Below are 19,394 nucleotides of genomic sequence, written 5' to 3' on the forward strand. Positions count from 1 at the left end.
ATTAACTAAAATCTCCTTAAACAAAGCAATTCTGTTATCTAAGCACACAGTGAAGACCTCAGTATTTTCTAACAATTGATAAGCAACTAGAAGCTTAAGATGGGCAGAATCTAAGCGAGTTGTCAGCCTCCGTGGGTAGGACACTTCCAAAGGAAGTAGCCTCTACACAACCACTGGCTTATGAAGACGGAAGACTGCCAAGATGGCCCAATGATTACTGCACTCATATTTTGCTACTTTAAAATCTGTGAAAAGACCAAGATGCAGGTGGGGTAAACATATAGTCAATCATGCCCGCCAAAAGTCTGTGCCAAAATGTTGTGGCTGCTGGCATATCATCATCAAAACGCTTGTTCAAGCAGATCAAACCATTGTTCTCCAACCATTGGCTCAGGGCTTTAGTATCCCACTTGATTGATCCAGCAGGAAACAAGGCTGGAGAGATATGCTACTGATCTAAAACATCTTCCATCTGTTGGTCTGTATGAGCGGGGTATAAGCATGTATTAAAGCCCCGTACCAGAATATTTGTTGCTTCTGGAGACTTTACAGTAATGTCATGGAAAGACTGATCAAGGGAGTTCAGCCAGTCCTTTATTCTCCATTACTCTTCTCTATGGATATATACATTTATAAAAAAGAAAACACCTGCATAAACTTTTACTCAAACCAATTATAGGATGTAAGCTGCTCCCTCTGCTCAGCAGCAAATCCACTGTGCATGGATAGGAAAGAAGAGGGAATGGGCTCTTGTGTAGAGGTAGACGGGATGGAAATTTTTCCAGGAGGATAATTGGCTTGTATCCTTTGCCAGGTCATCTTCCGCCTTTATTACCAGCTGGGCAATGTAAGCAGAGATAAAAAGAAACACTTGTGACCTCCCTTCCTTGGTCCCCACTCGAGAACCCCACGGAGATTAGATCATCTGTGGATAATCCAGAGAGTGTAGGAATTTGTTGGAATATGTGCAGGGTTTTTGAGCGGTTCAGGGGGAGTAACTTCCTTGCTTTTTTCCCCCGGCAGACAGTATCCAGCAAAAATTCAGAGGAGCCCTGCACGGGCTTAGGTGGATTCTCTGACCTGGTGCACGGTATGTTACATACCTTTTTCTTTTTAGCGCCCAGGAACTTAGATATCTTCACACTAATGGGGCTCAGTGACTTTTTACGTACACTAGCACAGGGTTTTAAAGGTCTAAGGGATGCACCTGGCTGTACTCTAACTTGGGCTTTTAAGGCAGCCCACGCATGGGTAGCTGTGGCTACTGCAGCACCACTCCGTGAAAAAGCTGAGCTTAAATATAGCTTGGGGGCCTTCTGACAGGAGGGAACAGACCTTGCCTTCATTCCTAGGCACTTCCCTTTACCTGTGTTTAGTTTATATTGATTTGATCTTCTTCTTAAACCTCTCAACCTCTTACAGAAGTAGTAGCTTGATGAAAACATGGGGGGACCAAAAGAAATTAGCCTCTTCCTAACCAACATTGCCATTTGGAAACATAGACCGGGGACTTTAATGCTAACTGGGCCCCATTTTCTTCTGATGTAGCCTTTGACCCACTAAGGCTTCTTGAAGAAGTACATTAAGATCTGTTCCCTCATTTACAACTGACAAAACATTGTTGGTATTATGAAGTTCTGACAGAATGTCTTTCAAATGCTTGGAATGATCCACCTGATTTGCACTTATGGTCACCAGTTTCTAGGATGCCATATAAAGTTTTTTGCATAAGCAACAATACGACCAACAGAGATGAAGTGCCGAATGTTGGTGGACCCTATCAATGTATCTTGAGTTACGTTTAAGGCCCCAAGCAAGGAGTGCTTTCACGATGGTAGAAGACTCTGATCTGGGTGTGGGGGGTGTATGATGGATGGACCGGACAGCCTGCACCTCCCCGACATCAGAGAAGATAATGAAATATCGAGGCGGGGTAAGGAAGACAATCATGGACTCCTTTCCAAGGAAGGCTGCGGGGAGACTTCCAGAGTAATTGCTAGTTGAATAAAGTTAACTTCCGAAGGTATCCCCTCTTTGCCTGGAAGGTGGACACTGGATGCCTCAAAGCCTGCACTTTATGGAGAAGGTGAGCTGATGTTGAAGTGTTTAGAGACAAAGGGGCATATTTACAAGCTCCTATCGCCACCACAACATCACTTTTAGTGACGTTGTGGTGGCGAGAGGGGCTTCACCTTATTTACAAGGCAGCATTAAGCCACTTAATGTGGCTTAACGCTGCATTGTGAATATGGCACCCTTTCACTCTGTACTTAGCGTGAAAGGGGAGGGCAATGGTTGTTGCGGTGGGCATTTCATAATAACACCCATTGACTTTGGTGCTGCCCCCTATTTACAAGGTTAGTGTTAATAGGATGCAGCGCCAAAATGAAGACCATGGAAAACCTGGTCTTTAACAGGCACACATGGAAAAAGCAAATTGCAATGATTGTCTATGTGCAGACAGGTCTCCCTTCCTACACATGAACAATCATTAAAAAATTACGTTTTGGAGCCCGAAGTCTTCCATCAGAGGGGGAGAGTCCTGCAAAGAGTGAGGGGTGTGAGGTACGGGGCACCGAGTGAGGTACGGGGAGTGAGCACTGCAGAAGGTACGGGTCCTCAAGAGAGTGACCTGCAGGGACGGAGCTGGACCAAAGACGTGGACCGGGCCGGAATTAACAGAACCGGACTAAAGGTAAAAGAACAGGGACAAAAAAAAACAGGACCGGCTAAAAGTAACAGAACCGGATCAAAAGTAACAGAACCAGACCAAAGGTAACAGAACCGGGCCAAAAGTAACAGAAACAGGCCAAAGAAAACAGGACCGGGGCAAAAGTAATAAAACCAGACCAAAAAAAAACAGAACCCGGGCAAAATTAACCGATCCGGACCAAAAGTAACAGAACCGGGTCAAAAATAACTGAACCGGAGCAAGTAACAAAACCGGATCGCAAGTAACAGCACCAGACCGCAAGTAACAGAACCGGACCAAAAGTAGCAGAACAGGACAAAAAAGACTCAGAACCCAAACAACAGGTACAGAACCAGACCAAGGCTAGCGCTCACAGCCTTCGAACCGCACAAAGGATACAAGAACCGGGGCAAGTATCAGACCCGGCCCAATAACATCCGAACCCGTAAAGACTATTTGGATCTGACCAAGGGGTCCAAACCGGACAGGACAACCGGACACCGGACCAAAGGTTCAAACCAAGCAAAGGGGTCTCCGAAGCAGGACCAGGAAGCAGCACTGATCTGAGCAGAGGCGACCCGCCCGCAGGACCCCCCGGACTGTGCCCTCTCCCCTCCACCCCGGAACCCCCAGGGAAGATGTCAGGCAGCTCCATCGATGCAGTGAAGAAGAAGATCCAGAGCCTGCAGCAGGTGGCGGATGAGGCGGAGGAGAGGGCCAAACTCCTGCAGCGGTAGGTGGACGTGGAGCGGCAGGCCAGGGAGCGGGCCGAGGCAGACGTTGCATCGCTAAACCACCGTATCTAGCTGGTGGAGGAGGAGCTGAACCGAGCCCAAGAGCACCTGGCGATGACCCTGCAGAAGCTGGAAGAAGCAGAGAAAGCGGCGGATGAGAGTGAGAGAGGTATGAAGGTCATCGAAAACAGAGCCACCAAGGACGAGGAGAAGATGGAGATCCAGGAGATGCAGTTGAAAGAAGCCAAACACATAGCAGAAGAGGCTGATCATAAATATGAGGAGGTGGCTCGAAAGCTCGTCATCCTGGAAGGGGAGCTATAGCGCTCGGAGGAGAGAGCAGAGGTGGCTGAGAGCCGGGTCAGACAGCTGGAGGAAGAGCTTCGAACAATGGACCAGAGCCTGAAATCCCTGATTGCTTCAGAGGAAGAGTATTCATCTAAGGAAGACAAGTATGAGGAGGAAATAAAACTTCTGGGAGACAAACTAAAGGAGGGTGAGACTCGAGCAGAATTTGCAGAAAGATCTGTAGCAAAATTGGAAAAAACCATTGATGATTTGGAAGAAAGTCTGGCTTGTGCCAAAGATGAGAACGTTGGCATCCATCAGACACTGGACCAGACGTTGCTGAAGCTGAACAACTTGTGAAGGACCAACCAGCCAACCAGCCAGCTGCTCTTGACTCCGCCCACCTGCCTGCTTACTTCTTCCACGCTGTCCCATCCCCTGCCTGCTCACTCCACAAAGACACTGCACCATGGACAAACCCCTGGCCCCCACCCACCTTTGCCCTCCCCCTCACCATCCGTCCTGAATGAGGTGTCCACCTCTGGCCACATGCCTGCCCGTTTCTGTGAGCAGCTCTATTGGAAACTGCCACTTATAAACGAAAGCAGCCAGAAACAAAAAAAACAAACAAAAAATGACATGTTGTATCTTCTATGTGTGCTCCCTAATGTTACAAAACACCATTTAAAGATTGCTTATGTGCAGAAAGGGAGACATTCCTGCACATAAATAATTCCCTCAACGCAGACACCCTTGCACTATGGTGCGAGGATGCCTGCGTTGGCGCTAGGCAGCTAAATATAGTGCTATCGCAAGGGGAAATGCAGGGCTGCACCTTATTCTTTTGAATAGGGTGCAGCGTTGCATTTCTAAAGTGACCGAGTGTTTCATTAGCCTTCTTGGCTTAATGACACGCTTCACCACTTTGTTGTAAATATGCTCCAAATTTGCTTATTGATGTAGCCAGAGGCAAGCAGGGCTAGAGAATGATGTGCAGACCAAATTGGACTACAGACTTGCCATTCAAACATACAAAAATCTTATTCTGAAGGCAAAATCAGACTACTTTAAAGAAAAAATTGAATCAGTTAATGGTTGTTCTAAAAGGCTATTTTCCACCGTTTAAAAACTTTTCAAGCTCCCAGAATTACAAGATCAGGAAAGTAGCCAACAAGTTAGCAGTTTCCTCCTAACAAAAAGTTAAACAAGTCTTCAATGCTTTTGTGCCCCAATCGAACTAATCTGCATTGCCCCATAAGACCCAAATGATAATCGTGTTCCTCATTTCAAAGTGGACAGCTCCTCCACCCCTACACTCTCAGCCTTTTCGCTAATCACGCTTGACCAGACTACCAAACTAATTTCTCTAGTTAATTCTGGATCTCCTCTCAACCCATGCCCACCGAAAATTCTTGACTTAGTCCCCGAGATCATTGCGTTTGCACTCTGGCCTATTTTCAATCTCATGATCTCCTTAGGGCGTTTCCCCATGGAATGGAAAAAAGCCTCCATTCTGCCATTTTTGAAGATACCCAATCTGGACCCTGAGGCCCCTTCCAACTACAGACTCATAGCCAGGCTGCCATTTCCAGCTAAGATCATAGAAGATTTCTAAATGAAGAACCGTCCACTCTGCTTGTGGAGGGTGACATATTGGACCACTCTCAATATGGTTTCCGGGCCCATCACAGCACTGAATTGGCGCTAGTTACTGCCACGGTAGAGCTTAGGCAAACTCTCAAGAGAGAAGGGAGCACCGCCCTTATCCTGTTGGATCTCTCGGCGGCATTTGACACGGTCAACCATGGTATGTTTGTTGAGCGCCTCACTGGGAATCAGGGATAAAGCACTCCTCCTACTTAGTTCCTTTTTGTCTAATAGATCACAACTGGTGGCACATGATGCATTTGAGACCCAGATCAATCACACCACAGCGGCTTGCTTCTTTATTCTCAAAATCTTGAAGAAAGTACTTTCCTTTATTCCGTTTGAGCTAAGAAAAACAGTAGTCACAGCACTTATTGCCTCCAGCCTGGACTATTGCAACGCCCTTCTCACTAGTGCGAGCAAGCACAGCGTACATAAACTCCAGATGACTCAGAACGCTGCAGCTAGAGTCCTGCTTAGGCTCACTCGCTATGCTACACTGGTTGCCCATCAGCAAACGTATTCATTTCAAGGGATTATGTATTGCGTTTAAGGCCAGACAAGGCCTCGGTCTTTGGCAATTGTCGCAATTTTTCAAACCCTACATCCCAGCTAGATCACTCAGATCAGCAGACAGCGGCAAGCTGATCATCCCCAAGGCACATAAAGTAAAATGGGGAGGAAAAAGCTTTGCTTACACCACCGCCAAACTCTGGAATTCCTTCCTATCTCACTAAACTAGAGTCCAGACCAAACCCTGGATGCCCCCCAGGCACATAATGGCACGACTCCTAACTTCAAAGACAGGGACACAACACTACGGCTTGCCAGAGAAGAAGGGAACTTGACCTGGCAGGGATCAACTGTCTCGATATACCTGGACTTTACTGCACTGGTACAGGACGCCAGGCACCAGTTTGCTGGAGCAAAGGCAGCAGTGCAGAAGCTAGGCCTGCGCTACTGGATGTTATACCCTGTGAGACTCAAAGTCGATGTGAATGGGAAGACAAAAATCGACAACCCCGAAGACGTCGAACACTTCTGTAAGCAGCATGTGAGGGCAAGCAACTTGCACGATGGCAATTCTCCAGGTGGAGCGTCACAAGGAGCCCAATCGGACACAAGTGCGGACTTGTTCACAACCAGTTAAAGGGTATTGTTAGCAGAATGGCTTGAGGAGTCATGAGAAGCGTAAGTAGACACTGACTTGAGTTACAGTCACGTGTGCGAGTAGAGGATGCAGCGAGCACGGCCGAGTAAGCACATGGGATCTAGAGTGGGACTAATCTATCAGACCAGCGCTAGTGCGCGGAATGCCCAGTGGTTTCACAATGATACTGGAATGGGGAAATTTGCCACGTTTGCCTTGTAAGAATCACCAGTCAATCCTAGGGAACACAGGTACAGCTCCTGGTGGGCAGCCACTAGGTGGGGGTGTGGGAGGGGGGATGGGTGTAGAAATGTTTAGAATGTTAAAAGACACAGTTCCACTATTTCAATTGACAGGGATGTTTACCATCAGTGATGTACAGAACAGGCATAGCATATTAGAACTACCACGATGGCACATAAGGTAGAGATACGCCGTAACACGAAAATCGACCTAATGACATGGAATGTACGAGGCCTTAACAATCAAAAGAAATGCGGATTAGTGCTCCAATATGCACGGCAGTATAACGCTGACATTGTATACCTGCAAGAAACACACTTGTCACCTACCACACTGCCCAACTTCGCCTCTGTTTGGGGCCCCCACAGGTTCTTCTTAAGCTATAGCTGATACGCTCAAGGGGTAACAATACTGATCAATAGGCGATTGCCTTTTGTACACACAGCCACGCTTACGGACCCGAATGGGCGCTTTATCCTTGATGCAGGAACTCTTGCGGGGCACAAGGTTTTACTGGCCAATGTTTACTCTCCAAATACAGATGACCCGGCCTTTTATGAACAACAACAGTCGCAGTTAGATACCTTAGAGGCTGATCATGTTGTCTTGGGAGGGGACTGGAATATCCTGTTAGAACCCTAGATTATGAAAGATGATCCTTACTGGCTTGAAGGATGAACTTATATAAAGACTCCGCAATGCGAAATAACGCCTTCAATAATTACTGAATCATAAATATAGTTCACTATGGTTTATTAGCTGCATAATCCATAGGTATAATGTTATTCCATTGGTATGTTATTTTCATTAGTTCAGTATAACGGAGTCACAAAATATCATAATCCGTTTGAATGTACACAGTAGAGATTTGAAATTCCCTGATGCATTTCGGGTCCAGCCCTTCCTCAGGGGGTTCTCCCTGCAATAAATCAAAAAAATGTACACTTTGGTCCAAGGTCCGGGATGCGATTCTGTATATTACAATGTGCACTGTGCGTGTAAATATTCCCATCGGAGCAATTCCCATTAGTGAGCCTTATAAAGAACTGTGAATGTGCAATCCCAAAAGTATGACAGAAAGTATCAATACTGGCAAAAAAAAGAAAGAAAAAATGAAAATGTTTGTGTGAGTTAGTTGGGCAGTTTAACCCGTAAAAATTCGGAATGAGTATTAATAAAGTTATTCAAATTGTCAAAATATTGCCTGGTATTCTAATGTACCAAGTCAAGATGCGGTGTAGGTGGCGAAGACTTGTAACGCGCTCTATCGTGCGATAGATAGAAATAAACAAGGAACTTAATCAGCCAAGACAAGACGATAAGAAAATGAGTTCTTACGCGAGTTCAAACGCGGTCATGCACTATACAACAAGTACCAAGTGCAAGTTAATAGAGCGTGTTGGTCAAAACGAGTTTAGTCAATAAGCGTGGTGTCGACGGTTAGGCTTATTCATACCTGTGTAAACGATCAAACGCGCTTCCTCCATTATCGTGAGCCTTCACCATGTGAAACGGCACCGGTGGTGAAATTATAGTTTGCGAGTAACCCGGAAGTCGGCAGTGAGTGTATGAAGGTAGAAATGGGACTTGCGGAAAGTTACTGAATGCAAAGTAACAAGCGTGAATGTTAACATCGGTATGTAATCACTGGTATAAACTGCACATTCTCGTTAGAGAAAACCAAAATACACAATGAAATATAAGGCCACCGCTCCAATTATGAAAATGAAAATGACATAAATTAAACATCAATCTCATGGAGTTAAAAAATACAGGTGATACTTGGGTGACATGAAAATGAAAATGACATAAATTAGACATCAATCTCATGGAGTTAAACAGTACCGGTAATACTTGGGTGACATGAAATAAAACAATATTGGTTGTTGACTGTAAAAGAATTAGCAACAGTGGGTTACTTGAGCTACCGTCAGTACATAAGTACGTATGTTGCGCAACAGCTATTGACTAGACTATTGGCTACTATCACAACCGACGATCCCATGGGTACAAACAGTGGCACAGTTACCCCACACCTTATCAGATCACTCCCCAGTGCTCCTCTCCCTACAATTACCAGGTGAGGGTGGGATTGAGATGCAGTGGAGGTTCCCCTCTATGGCGCTGAGAGATACAGTTTTTAGAGAGGAGCTGCACACAGCAATAGTGGAATACTTCGCCCATAACACAGGATCGGTCTCCACCCAGAGTGTTCTATGGGAGGCCTTCAAAGCATGTATCAGGGGGGTATGCATTTCCACACACGCGGGGGTGCTAAGAGACCTGAGATGTAGCCTTGCTAGACTGGAGGAAGAACTAGCTAAACTAGATACAGAAAACATGGCAGGAATATCCCGAGATAATGCACCATATCTGAAACGCAGGGCGGAATTACTAGCAGAATACACTAAATCAGCAGAACGGGAAGCACACTACCTGGGGATATATGTGAAGGCCCAAAAGTATGTTGAAGGGGAAAGGCCGGGTCTCATGCTTGCGCAACTGCTTTGGCCACATTGTAATCAGAGTTATATTACCAAACTGCAGGAGCATGATGGAACGGTGTCCGTGGGTTCGACTGCCAGTGGGCAGACATCATTGCAATACTATATAGACATTTATACTGCAAGAGCAACTACTAGTTCAGATGTGATCCAGGAGTACTTAAGGGAGATAGCTATGGTTTGGCTTCCTGACGCACACAGACAGTTTTTAAGCGAACATTCACAACTGAAGAGATAGAGCAGGCTGTTGAGGCCATGGATGGTTCTAAGGCCCCGGCCCTCAATGGCTTCCAGGGGACATTTTACAAAGCTTATAAGAGTTTTTTGGCCCCTCACCTACTAGAGGTATACGCAGAAGCGTTGGAGGAAGGGATTCTCCTCCCCTCGTTTAGAGAGGCAGCCCTGATACTGTTACCAAAACTAGTCAAAGACCCGGGAAGGGCGACTCATACCGACCGCTTTTATTACTTCATTTTGATTACAAAATGTCAGCAAAGATGTTGGCGACTAGACTATCCTTGCTTATGGAACAGATCATACCACCAGCGCAAACCGGATTTATACGACACAGGTCCACAGCATTAAATTCAGAACCTTTTTATCTGTAGTTAATAGAATAAACCCAGCCACCCTTGCGGTAGTGGCGTTTTTAGATGCCGAAATGGCATTTGATTCTGTGGAATGGCCTTTCCTACAAGCAGTATTGGCTAAGATGGGCATTCGGAAGGGCTTGGCGAACTTGACTAGGTTCTTGTATACTGCACCTTCTGCCCATATCCGATTTAATGGCACCATAACAGAGCCCTTTTCCATAACTAGAGGCAGGGATGCCCTTTGTCTCGTTGAATTTTATAATTGCAATGGCCCCGCTCATACATTACTTTCAGAAGGACCACTTACATAGAGGTCTCCAGTTTAAGCATGGCCTGGTACTTGTGACTTTATACGCAGATGATGTGATGCTGTACGTTAGAACACCAGAGGTTAACCTCCAGCCGCTATTAGTGAGATTTGGAGCCCTATCTGGCCCCCACATTAATTGGGGCAAATCAGAAGTGTTCTCCCTTACGGATGTACAGGACCGCTTGTGTGGAGAATTCCCACTACATTGGTGTGAAGCTGAGACAAAATAACTAGTAACTCACTTACACAGAGACAAAGAACAAGTGTTGTGCCTCAACTATGGCCCAGCGATGGACCGCCTACAAGCACAAGTGGAGCGATGGGTCAAACTACCGCTGTCAATGGCTGGGCGGATAGCTATTATTAAGATGGTGGTACTACCACGTCTGCTTTACCTGTTCTCAAACATACCCATTCCACTAACAAACGCTTTTTTTAAACATCTCCGTACACATTTAACAAAATTGGTATGGGGAAAGCAGCCTAGAGTGAGCTGGGACACGCTCACTCTCCCCTATGATGGGGGGCCCTTGGGGTACCGGATATGCAGCTGTACTTTCTTGTGGCGCAGTGTGGATATGCTTGTTGCTGGTACCACCCGGATGCACGAATACCCTACGCTAAACCAGAAAGGGACCTAGCTAAATCAACCCCATTGAATGCTTTCCTACCTGTGGGGATCCCACGCAATCCATGTGATATACAAACATTATCCACCACTTGTTGGGCATGGCAAAAGCTCCTCAGGACAACAAGGGGGGGTGACACGATAATCACCAGCACTGCCAATATTAGCCAACCCATGGTTACCTCCGACATTGGAAGCTCTGACTAGGTGCACTGTAGTCCAATTGTGGTTAAACACCATGGGAGACTTGTTTCCAAATGTATTCATACAATCTGAAGGCCCCTGTTTTTCATCGGCCACTTTTATGGATCAGTTTGTACTGGCTCGTATACATAACACACTGAGAAATGTAGTTTCAACTTACCATATAGAACCTAAAGACGCACCTCTCACATTAATAATCACAGATAGCAGCGGAGAGCACATTACATCCCAGCTGTACAAGGCATGCCTCGCACTAATGCCACAACACAGCACCAAAGTTAGAGACACCTGGGAAGTTGATATAGGGCAACCGCTCACTGATAAGATATGGAAGGGATGCTGTGCACAAACTAAGCTTGTCTCGTGTAATCATAGACATAAGTTAATTCAGTTCAAGATACTAAGGCGGGCTTATATAACACCACAACAGATGGTCCGGATAAATATCGCAAAATTCACGGGAATTCCTAAGTGCAACACGCTAGCGCATCTTTCATACATATGACATGGGCGTACAATATAATAGCTGCCTACTGGAAGGATATATTTAGCATGGCAGATTCATCGGCTCATGTTGGCATTAATGTAATATATTTTTTATGCACTGTAACGGCGAAAGGATGATTGTCAACTGTGCCAAACAAATTTCGATGGTGACTCCAAGAAGATGATGTAACTGTACACCAACGTGTCTTTTTTCTTTCTGTGTATTGTTTAATAAAAATGATAAATAAAGTATAAAAAAAGATATGGAATTAAGCCCCTTGCAATCAACGTGCCCTGAACTAATAGCTAGACCACTCCGTAATCTTGACCATTCTTCTTGTGGTCCACAAACAATCATGATCTTTCTCTTAAAAAAACAAGAAATATGCCACTTAACATGTAAAAGTGCTCCCTAAACCCAGGGGCTACTGCTAAACTGCACCTATCAATTCTAAGGCACGTACATCTCAAGTCTCTAAAAATAGTGCTTCTCCCATAAACCCACATAGCAACTGATCTGTCAGTTAAGGGTCCCATGAGCCACGAGAACCCAACAGTACAGGTGCATTCTGGTCATATGAAGAAGGGTCACAGGACATGTCACTGAAGAATGAGTGCACTTGTGACATTCCAATTGCATAACTTCTGTGCTGCCTTCCCAACACGTACTTTCTGTCTGGAAAGAAATGAGTAGCGACTGTTATTTTGAATGCTGTCAGCACATTTCACCAGCAGAGCCTTGAGATTTCAGAAACAGACTTCTTGGACGGCTGATTGAAGACCTAGACTATTTTCGTCCATGTGTAAGGATGTACACACATGCACACACAGGCAAACACGTCTCCAGTGCCTCTCTATGTAGGTACAAAATATGTATCTGAAGATGAGACAGAATACAAATATTTCAAATGAGTAAGCATATGGAATCTATGAAGTCTATAACCATACACATGTAAGAAACTTAATTCTAAGCGGCCCACAACTAAGAATCGGGAGTGATCTGGTTTTTAATGAATGCTACTAGTTAAGAAATGTTGGTCCAAATGTTATCATTGCTCAAAGATTTTAAGAGGCCCAGGGGTTGACAGATTGGCAACTCTTACATAAATTGATGGGACTCACCTTGCGCCATACCTGTGGTTTCCTCACCTCATTTCGAAGTTGGATAACCTTCAGGTTTCCAAAGACAAAGCCTCTGCTCTAAGTGCCAGTGGAAACACATGACTCACCAAAAATGAGTGGCAAATGCTTAAACCCTTTTTAGGTCTCGCGCCGAGCGTTGCAGTGCGGAGCACTGCTCATGCAGCGCGAGACCTCATGTAGGGGGTTCTGAAAGCTAACCACACGCTCGTGTGTGTGGTTTTGCTTTCGCCGGCTGCAATTGGCTTTAGCGTGTTTTTTTTAATTTTAAATAAGGCACGCAATTGGGCAAAGGCGGGTGCATGTTCCACCTTTGCTCCGCCCATTCCCATCGGTGTCTATTATGCGCAGCAGCATGCGTTCGCCTCGCAGCCGCGGTCCCTCGCCCCCGCTCCTCTGTGGTGCGCGCGCACCACTGGTTTCGATTCCTGCCCCTGCTCCTCTGTGGTGCGCACACACCACTGGTTTACTTTTAAGTTTACCATATGTGGTTTTTTTTTAATTGCCTTGTGCTGCATTATCATAGTTTATCGCATATGCAATAATTACTACTATAAATTATTATTCCGATATTGGCCACAAATAAGCCAATGAATGTGCCAAATCTAAAAGCACTGTGATTCTAAAATATTATGTTATTCCCTCAAAAATACACCCATTGAGAATGAGGACTACTTAGCTCCTCTCTGAAAATCACCTTACCCCCAACACCCCTACATGGGGATTAAAATACTTTAGATTCAAACCTTTATCGGGAGCCCTGGCCATTCCCTCTGTTTTGGGGATTGGGCAGGAAAGGGGGACAGAGAAGGAAGGGTGAGGCCAATCGTTCGGTGTGGTGGCGCTCATGTTCTTTTCGGCCTCTAAAATCCGCGGGGATCAGCAAAACACTTGGCTACGGTATAACGTTTTTTTCTCCATAATTTAGTGGGTGTACCCGTCACCAGCCTTGGAATGAATGTGTAAGTCTGATTGGCCGATATTTGCGATTTTTACCTGTAACTCAGTCATTGGGGCTCGTGCGCCCAGTGTGCTGTGGAAACGGGCTTTACCGTCTAACCCCAGCATGTACACTGCATGAGAGGTCCCGAGACAATATCCTGTCGCGCTTGGCTGGGCAAGCGAAAAACCTGCGGCCGAAAAGGGACTTTTTGGAATGTGTTTTAATCAGCTGTGGCTCCCCTCCCCCACTCAGCCAGGAGCAGCGGGCCATCGGTGCGGCACTGCACTCACTTTATATACATTATTCATTGCTGAAGTTCTTGCAAAGTCCCTTCACGGATGTCCGCATTCTGAGGCGAGGGCGTGCCCCAGATCACATCGGGTTTCCCGCCCACTGATCAACCTACTCATCTTCAGTGTGTTTTCTGTAAATGACTCAACATGTTTAGGTAAAGGTCTCCGCTTCACAGGCGCACTAGCTATGGAAACATTTAATACAATGTAACGCTTTTGTTGGAAGAGAAATTTTCGGAAGCAAGAAGTGCTCTACTTTTTTGATGAGAGAAAGCCGTGCAAACAAACGTGATTACTTTATTTTTTGTGTGGTGACCCTTTCACTGAAGACATCAGAGCCGACCTTTGCTAAGAAAGCTCCCTGGGCATGGGCGGAGAGAAAGTTGGCGCCCTTGCTGATAGTAGTGATTTGCAGCAGGGGGGTCCCTAAATCACCGATAGCTTCGCTGCCTCACACAGATGATGGTTTTGTTGATGTGTGCCAGTAGGGTCAGAGGGTGAAGGGAGGGCAAGGAAGGGGGGCTAAAGAAAGGGCAAGGAAAGGAGTTAAAGGGGTGTTAAAACATCGCCTTCTTGTGATAATGAAGGCCTAAAACTACATTAAACTGGTGAGTCAGACCGAAAGGAACTGTCAGGGACAAGGCTGGAGCAAGTTAAAAAGGGTGCTGTTGGCATGCACCCCTCAAAATATTGGCGTCCCGGGACTGGGCCTGTCCTGAGTGGAGTGACCCACCTCCGACTGACCGGTTGCACCTCTATCCTTCCTTCTCTTTCTCGCTCTACTCTTTTAACTGCAGCTGTCTCACTGCAATTTTGTTTTCGAGCCTCCTCTCAACTGCCATTCGCTCTCTCTCGTCCTTTCACAATGCTTTTTTCTGTTTCCCCTCTGCCTCGTCACTAATGCCTTCTATTCTCTCTTCTCCCTCTCTCCTCTCCAGTGTTTCAGCTAATCTTTAGGTGGAGCCTGTAGCAGCGTGCATGCCAAAATGCAATGCAATAGTTATTGCTATTGGTGTTGCATTATTATTAGCAATGACAATATCTCAAACTTTAATAATGCGAGACCTATTGCATTGCAAATGCTTGTTAGGACAGGGCATTTGTCACAGATTTTCCCTTACTGGGACAGCCATTAGAGGCAGAGACCTAGTTAGGGAAAGTGATAAATGTCCCTAGCAGGCATAGAGAAAACATCCTGCTCATCAGGGACATTTTTATTTTGCTGGATGGAAAGCAAAAGAAAATGCAAAGTATAAAACGTCAACACAGTGTCCTGCTTGTCATTCCGCTGTGACAAAGTGCATCCGCAGCACCAGTGGACTCATTTTCGTCCCAGGGATCCCTGCCAGATAGGGGCTGATATTTGAATAGTGTGAGCAGTCCACTGTGATGGGTCAAAGGAGAGGGTCTTGCATACCCACAAAATTGCCAGGCTACACACTGAATACTAAAGGATGTCTTGAGATTTAGAATGAGGCAGGGGCTAGCAGCCTCATAAGTTGCATGCATGGATCTGCAACCATACAAACAGCACTGCCTCTAATCAGTAGATATCTGGGAGTCCTCTACCTTTGGACCAAAGGTGTTAAACTGCTTTTGTGAGAAAGTGGATTATTAGTTAGGGTGCATGGTAGTCCATCACAAGTAATAATGTCACTATCCGTATTAGGTCAAGTAAAGGTTTTAAAATGTTTAACATGAGCGAAACCCTTGCTAGTTATGACAGAATGTAGACAGGCTTAACTTAATAAAATGTGTGAAGCATATACAAGTATCAAAACAAGTTAAAAAGTTGAAAACGCAACACAATATAAATCCCACTCACATTTTCTGAAAATAGAGAATATTTAATTAGCAAAATGATGCAAAAATATAATACGTCACAGCCAACAGGTCACGCTAGAAAGGGTCAAAGTCAAATGTTAAGGCCAACCGCAATGAATCACAAGTTGGATATAGAGACTAGGGGGCAGATTTACAAGCCCCCTGCGCCACCAGTACGTCACTTTTTGTGATGTACTGGTGTCGTATCTTACTGCTCCATATTTACAAAGACAGGAAAAGCCACCCTGCCTGAAATTTGCGTGAAAGGGGAGTTCCATGGGTGTTGCTGTGGGTGTTGCTGTGGGTGTTCCAACGCAACACCCATGGAACAAGACACATTTCCAGATTTACGAGGAATCGTAAATCTAGAAATGCATCTGAATGCTACGCCTCCCCAGGGGAGGCGTAGGGAGGCGCAACAATGAGAAATGTTTTCATTTTGCCTCGTTTTTTCCTCTTTCAATGCGTGCTGCATTCTACAGCACGCATTGAAAGAGGAAAATGCCTGTAGTGATTGTTTTTGTGCAAGAAGGTGCCCCTTCCTGCACAAAAACAATCTCCCCACGACGCAGGCATCCTTGCTCCATGGTGCAAGGGTGCCTGTGCCAGCACATGGCTGTAGTTTGTGCGCCAGCGCAGGGGAAGCACAGAGATGAGACATATTGTTGTAAATATGTCACATCCCTGTGCTTTGAAACTGACTCAGTGTGGCGCAGCCAAATGGCTTGCGGAATGACCTGAGTCACTTTCATTGTAAACCTGCCCCCATGTTTGTCTCGGTGGAAGGTTTACCTTCTGACTTCGAAACCTTAAAGTAGAAAAAGTAGTTGTCAATGAATTGTCGATGGGGCAAGCTGCCAGCAGCCCAAAGTCTGTGCCCAGGAAGACCTCTAAGTCAATCAGATGCTGCTCAGTGTCAGTCCCAATGACGCTCTCTATGTGCAGTCTTAGAAACGTTTCTGGAAGTCGGATATCCTTCAGCGTGTCAAGCCGATGTTTGAGGTCAACTGCTAATGCGTCATCAATGGCTGCAGCTTCGACGGCGACCCGGCCTACTTTTAAATATCATGCCCACTGCCTTATGGGCATTTAAGGCCTACTTATGGGTGGCTTAGTAATACATAATGACCCGGCCTACTTTTAAATATCATGCCCACTGCCTTATGGGCATTTAAGGCCTACTTATGGGTGGCTTAGTAATACATAAAAGAAGGGTTTAGGCCTGTCAAATGGGTTATTTTTCTCAGGTTGAATTTGAAATTGAAAATTGCACCACCAGGCTGCAGTGGTAGGTCTGGAAACATGTTTTACCGTGTCACTTTAGTGGTGGCACAATAAGTGCCCCAGGCCACTAGTGACAGTTAAATTGTAAGCCCTGTGCACACAGGGTACCATATAATAGGGACTTATAGATAGGTAATTTGCATGTGCCAATCAGGGATTTAGCCAATTGGACATGTTTTAGGGGTCACAGCATATGAACTTGGCACTTGGACAGCAGTGTCCCAGTGTGAAGAATTCAAAAACCATGAATAAAATATATCTAACAATAGGGGTGACTATGGAAATAGGGCATTTTCCTACAGTTTGCAAAATATTTCTACCTGTCACTTTAAATGGCAGGTTCATCGGCTCGTGTTGGCGTTCATGTGATATATATTTTTATGCATTTGAGAATACTTTTATTGATAGTGAAGTTTTCTAAAAATATTTTTCGACTAATTGCATTAACATATTAGAGGTTCTCGTTCATGAACTTATATTGTTTTTTTTTAATGGCTAGAGTTGAGAGTGCACACATACGTTGCTAAATTACTATCTCTTTTCCAAAAAGTAACCTGCTCTCTGCCAAGCATGCTGTCAAAAGTGCACTCTGCAGATGACTTGAGGAATGCATGCAATCTGCGGTTATGTACACAATGCTAACGTTTTCATGTAGGAATCAGTTTATAGCCTTCATCTATAGCGACTTAAGAATATGATTTAAAGTCTTACATTTTCAATAACTAAACCCTCGTCGAAGAATGCTATCACACAGTATAAGTGTTACAATATGTTATTTATTCATAACATATTTTCAGCTGCTGAATGACTAAGTGCTGTGATGCTGTGAGCCGCATCCTTCACGGCAGGATCTCGCTAGTTCATTATCCTGCAGGTATTGTCACAATCACAACGCGCCCGCCCAACATGATGTTTTCGTGCGATTATCCAAGATGCAAAGCTTGTGCAAGTGTAAAACTGATCCTCAAGCTACGTATTAGCATGACTCTATTCATGCATGCCAGATGATACATCTACCGTGTTATCCTAGACAGGACTATTCAAGCGTCTCGTGGAAACAAGGCCACGTGTTAGACAAATTTCAAAACATATAGAATAAACAGGAGCACAGTTTATCTGCATGCCATTCACGACCATAGACGGCTCGTGCTGGCATCTGATTTTTTTACTTTCTCTTTTGTTAATAAGGATGAACGTTTAAGAACGTTTGGTGATACTCGCACAACACTCTTTTCTGTTGCTCCAAAAAAGGGACTTTGCACTCACGCAAATATCGAATGTAAACGTAACTGTGGTCCTGATTTACGAAGCCATGTAAGGGTCGTAAACACTGCGAATCGCTAAATCACAGAGTTTGCTAAGGCTAAATGGCTAGTTGGAATGTACTAAGCCCATGTAGCAAGTCTGTAAAACTCCAGTGATTCACAGGTTACTGAATCACAAAATGAGTTAAGAAGGGCATAAAAAATCACTATTTGGAACTTACATGTTTAGGGCTTCTCTTCTAAATTGTGATTCCTTATGGTATGTGTCAATGCTTTGTGACTACAAAATCTGGTCACAAAACATTTAACATTTTTCTGACTTCCATCATAGTGTGGTAAACCATTCTTATGTAGACCTTCAGGTGTTTCTAAGCACCGTGCATAGCAGGTGTTTCTGTTAACCAATTTAGGTCACAATTACATGCATATAGAATTTTGCTCCTCGCAAAAATAAGTCAGTGTTCCCGAATGTCGCAGGCACATAAATCCAGTGAGTAAAATCACATTGGCATACTCTGCAGCCGTGCCCTTGCCCCAGGACCCTCCTGAACTCTTTGCCAAGTGAACAGCAGAGCTTGCAATCAATGCTCTCCCTGCCAAGCAGAATCCTGACCTTCCTCCCCCAGCATCTCCAGTCCCCTCCATATACCACATGCCTTGCACGGCGTCTTCTATATATTTACTAGCTGCTCAAAGCAGATAGGAAATGTGTGTACCAAACCCCATGGAAAATGTGATTTCTGTGCAGAAATCTGCCTGGTAAACCAGGTCTGCAGTGGTAGACCCAGATCGCAGAGCCACAGGGCAGACAGGGCAACTGTGATGGTTGAGGTTGTTGGCCAGTAAGGTCCTGGGGTCCGTCCTACCATGGCTTTGTAAACTTGGCATGTACAACCCATTCAGCACTTGACAAACAATCACAGCCTTCTCAAGAAGATAGTGTGGGGCAAGAACTCAGAACTCAACAACCAACCTGCAGACAAAATAAAGTATTGTCCAGCCTAGCCCAGTGCTGCTCTTCTAGGTGAAAGAAATTACTTTAATTATCCACCATGGACAATGCCATTGCCCTTTCCTACTTGGCAACCAAGGCTCTAGAGGCTAAAAAGCTCACATTTGGTGTTTGTTTCGTTGACTTCAGCGCTGCTTTGGATGGCATTGACTGA

The 19,394-nt window shown here is 45.1% G+C and overlaps 1 pseudogene; it reads left to right on the top strand.

Annotated features, from left to right (window-relative positions):
* Positions 1–3,330: 3,330 nt before the first annotated feature.
* Positions 3,331–4,187, top strand: LOC146865642 (uncharacterized; annotated as a pseudogene).
* Positions 4,188–19,394: the final 15,207 nt, after the last annotated feature.

Source organism: Triturus cristatus, chromosome 2_1 (genome assembly GCF_964204655.1).
Source record: "Triturus cristatus chromosome 2_1, aTriCri1.1, whole genome shotgun sequence".
In the NCBI taxonomy this organism is placed as follows: Eukaryota; Metazoa; Chordata; class Amphibia; order Caudata; family Salamandridae; genus Triturus; species Triturus cristatus.